A 4,830-nucleotide genomic window follows, 5' to 3' on the forward strand; every position below is an offset into this window, starting at 1 on the left:
TTCAGTCTTTTTCTTCACCGTTGCCAGATGTAAATAACACATTGTACTGTGTACAGATCTGTAGTATGATTGATAGTAAAATATAAAGTGAAGATTGTGAACTAATGAAAAGCTTGCAAATGTAATTATCACAGAGTGCTAAGCCTAAAAGTTTAAAATGAATATCTGGTGTGACCCTTTACTTATGAAACAGTTTGTTTGGATGAACTACCTCAATGGTTTACTACAACATAATATTGATCAAGCACTTACTCATTATTGCTGTTTTTGGCTCTCTGTTTGAGGAACCTATAAAGTAATGAGACTTCTTAATCCAAAAAGGTTTCAGTTTTTTTTAATGGTCAGCTTCTCATTTGTTGGAAGGGGTTGGGGGAGATTTGGAAATGTCAGAATTGGTCTTTTATCGACATGCAATTGAAGAGGGGAAAAACATCAGATGTGACATTTACACAGAAGCAGTAGGGCGCATAAGACTTTTACACAGTGCTGTCAATTTATTCCCATTTTTAAAGCAGAGTACAATCATTTGCCTGTGTGCCAAAGCCTGTCAGAGGGGGCCTGTTGCTGGTAAAAAAGGTAGCTCCTTTGATTCAGTTGCTTGACTGTTGATAGTAAAATAGTGTAGTTGAAGTAAAAAAGTAGTGACTGAATCACATTGTGAATGAGTTTTGTATTTGTTACCTTTTTTGTCTTTGTTACCTTTTTTGTCTTTATTAGTGTTCTATACACTTTCCACAAAATTATATAATGAAAACCAGAAAAAAATTAGCCTGTCATGGCTGATAGAGTATCACATATTATGGACATTGTCCATGCAGTGTGTAGAAATGAGGCATCAAACATCAGCCAATCAACCAGTAAGGCCTGGTGGGACACCACTGCTTTCAATTTTCCCAAGTTGTCATAAACGAAATGTAAAACGCAAAGCTGAAGACCTTACCAGTTAAAGTTGAAAATTCAGGTCAGAATGAAACACGATGCAGAAATACAGATCACCCCCTATCCACACCCTAATGCCGCATTCATCCCGGGCGTGACACGAGCGACTGCAGCCACATGTTGCCATGTAATCCCTATGTAAGGACGTGTTTTGGCGCCAAACCGCGCAGCGCGATGCGAGTGAAGCGATTTTGAGCGTTTTGCGCGTTTGTGGTGCGATATTGCGTCGCGTCACGTCGCGTTGCCCTCCTCCCCAAGTTGAAAAATCTGAACTTTTTCGTCTCGTCGCGCCGCAATGGCCAATCAGGGACTGAATAGTGACGTGGAGATGTCTGGAGTTTGACTGAAGATGTGAGCATGTCCTGTATGTGGTAGCAGCCTGTGAGCAGGACTTATGTCTCTTTTGTCCTTTATTTCACAATTATGACAGAGTTTTTGGAGCAAGCAGCAGCCCCACAGCAGCGAGGAGTGGAGTTTCTCCTTTTATTTTACGTGCGCGCGCGAGTGAATCGTCTCTGGAGATTATTTTACTTATTAACTACACAGATGTATAATAAAAACAAATGGTGACTGGTTTCTAAATACAATTATGACAGAGTTTTTTGGAGGAAGAGCAAGCTGCAGTCCACAGCAGGCAGCAGTTTCTTTTTTTTTTTAAAATTGTTTACATGTGCGCGCGTTAATGGGACAGGAGGTCCTGAAACTGGGTCCCGCAGAGGAGGAAAGACCGCTGAAAGCAGCCGTCATCCAGACGCAGCTCCTGCAGCAAATACTCCCTGTATTGGGAGCTTTCCACAACAATTCGCTCCGTGTGATCAAGGTCCGTCATGTTAACTTGACTGAAAACCGGAGCCGGCGAGCGGAATGGAAGCTGCTCCTATTTGATGACGCACCGGGGTGAATTTTCGCAGCAAAAGCAGAGCGACACACCAGGCGAAGGAGGCGCGTCCGTCGCCTGGCGACCCCCGCGAATTTGTAGCGTCTGATTGCGCCCAGTGTGAACGCGGCATAACTGTCACATTTGTATGTGAGCTAGCTGGGTGGGGGATGGAGTCAGTTTTAACAAGATTTGTGCCAGAATGATGGACGGTGCCCGATCCTGGTGGGAGATATCTGCAGATCCTAGTTGTCTCTTAGATGGTTGCCTTTCACCTTCCCCACAAGCAGAATCTGATAGTTCCCTTGGCCCTGAGCTGTTTGTGACAAAGCAGCCGGTTGTTGGGCTCATCACTGGTGTACAGTTAATAGGTTGTAGGCCTCCAGGCTGCGGTACCATCAGGTTTCACAACCTGCAACTTTACCAAATTCTGCAATAAAGGCTGGAGTGTAATGTTGGAAAAGCAACTTCCTTAAGGCCCCTTCACACAGAGCACAAATGAAGCCAAATGGCACCCAAAGGAGGATTCGGACGACAGTAGTGCAAATTCAAACTGCGCTCGAACACCTCATACAGCAGTTGGCACATCTCTGCCCACAGTGCATGCACACCACATTAGGACTGCGGTTAAGGAGCTGTACGAAATTATCCTCCCCTCCCATTATGATCATTACAGCAGCACACAGTGTGCGGGTGCGTGCAGTGCACTGCTGGCCTATGACAAGTTGATGCATATCACAGGTCCAGTGCGCTGCCACACAACACAGCTGACCAGGATGTGACAGCTGGATTAAACCAAAGATGTTATATATGAGAACTAACGTCCGCTCGGCTACACCTCATCCAATAATATAACTTTTCTTCATCCAATATTTCTCTGTTGGACTCCTTACCATCCATTATTTGTATAATATACACACACACACTATATTTTTACACAATTATCCTTTATTGACAGAGTTTCATTCATGAAGTCTGGTGTGTGAGTGTACATCTCTGTGAGGCTGACTGAGTGGCACAGCGTGTCATTATAATCTCCGAGCAGCGGCTCTTAGGTGAAAAAAAAAATTCAAAATTAGTCGGTCTTGTCGAACAATTTTAATCTTTAACAAGTATTTTAACTAGACATCTGTCTAGCAAGGGAAAATATCAACTAGACATACAGTTGTATGCAAAACTTTGGGCACCCCTGATAATTTTCAAGATTTTCCTTTATAAATAATTGGTTGTCTGGATCAGAAATTTCAGTTAAATATATCATATAGCAGACGAACACACTGATATTTGAGAAGTGAAATGAAGTTTCTAGTATTTACAGAAAGTCTGCAATAATTAAACAAAATTAGGCAGGTGCATAAATTTGGGCACCTTTGTCATTTTATTGATTTGAATACATTTAGCCCTAATTGTCAGAACACAAAATTGGTTTGGTATGCTCACTGACCCATGACTTCCATACACAGTTCCAATCATGAGAAGGTGGCCATTTGCAAATGTTTCCCCTCTTTGCATCTCTTCTAATGAGTGGCAACATGGGAGCTTCTAAACTCTCAAATGACCTGAAAAACAAAGATTGTTCAACATCATGGTTTAGGGGAAGGATACAAAAAGCTATTGCAGAGATTTCAGCTGTCAGTTTCCACTGTGAGGAACATAGTGAGGTAATGGAAGACCACAGGCACAGTACTAGTTATGGCCCGAAGTGGCAGGCCAAGAAAAATCTCAGATAAGCTGAAGTGAAGGATGGAGAGAACAGTCAGTCAACCCATAGATCTGCTCCAAAGACCTACACCATGATCTTGCTGCAGATAATGTCTCTATGCATCGTTCAGCTATACAGCGCACTTTGCAGATGGAGATGCTGTATGATGCTGTAATGCAGCGGAAGCCTTTTCTGTGTACACTCCACAAGCAGTCGCTTGAGGTATGCTAAAGCACATTTGGACAAGCCAGCTTCATTTTGGAAAAAGGTGCTGTGGACTGATGAAACTAAAATTGAGTTATTTGGACATAAGGGGCAGTATGCATGGGTGAAAAAGAATACAGCATTCCAAGAAAATCACTTGCTACCTACAGTAAAATTTGGAGGTGGTTCCATCATGCTGTGGGGCTGTGTGGCCAGTGCAGGTACTGGAAATCTTGTTAAAGTTGAGGGTCACATGGATTCCAGTCGATATCAGCAGATTCTTGAGAACAATGTTCAGGAATCAGTGACGAAGTTGAAGTTGCACCGGGGCTGGATCTTTCAACATGACAGCGAAATAATTAAAACCCAACTTTGGAATGCTTACAGGTGCGTGTCAGCGCTAGGCAAGCAGCCATGCAGCACAGCGAACACAGCCTGCTGCGTGTCACGGCACGTACCATGTGATTGAAACGTCCACCCAGTCCATCCATCATGTCAGGAGTGAAAGTAAGATTAGATTCTTATAAGAACTGTATTACTTAAACAGCTTTTTTACTCACGCGCTTGCATTAAAGGTATTAAAGACTCCTCTTTTCTGACTTTGATATTATTAGATTCTGTGCACATCCTTGAGTGCATGATGTGTGATGTTAGACACATAACAGAATTTATGGCACAACATTTATTTTCAGGTAAAGTGCAAACATAATTTTTGGGAAATACCATCAGAACAACATCATTAAACAATGCAACAATCTTCTTTTTTCTGAAAATAAAGGGAAATGGTACAGAGTAATGCTAGTGCAGGCTTTTTGATTGCTTCTAGTGGTGCTAATGCTTTTTTATTTGACAAACAAAACACTATAAGGTATATGCCTCTGTAATAAGGTGTAACACTTGTACTATCCATAAACAAGGATGATAATCATCCAGTATGTTTCTTGATCCTTGATATTAAATATCTATCTTTTTAACCATTGGTGCACTAAAATCAGTCTTGTATAAAGTACCTCAAAGTGATACTTGAGTATTACCATAAAATTACTTTGGTAAATTACTTGAGTAAAAGTCTTAAAGTATCTGACATTTACTGTACTAAAGTATTACT

The sequence above is a fragment of the Thalassophryne amazonica genome, chromosome 16, assembly GCF_902500255.1.
Source record: "Thalassophryne amazonica chromosome 16, fThaAma1.1, whole genome shotgun sequence".
In the NCBI taxonomy this organism is placed as follows: domain Eukaryota; kingdom Metazoa; phylum Chordata; class Actinopteri; order Batrachoidiformes; family Batrachoididae; genus Thalassophryne; species Thalassophryne amazonica.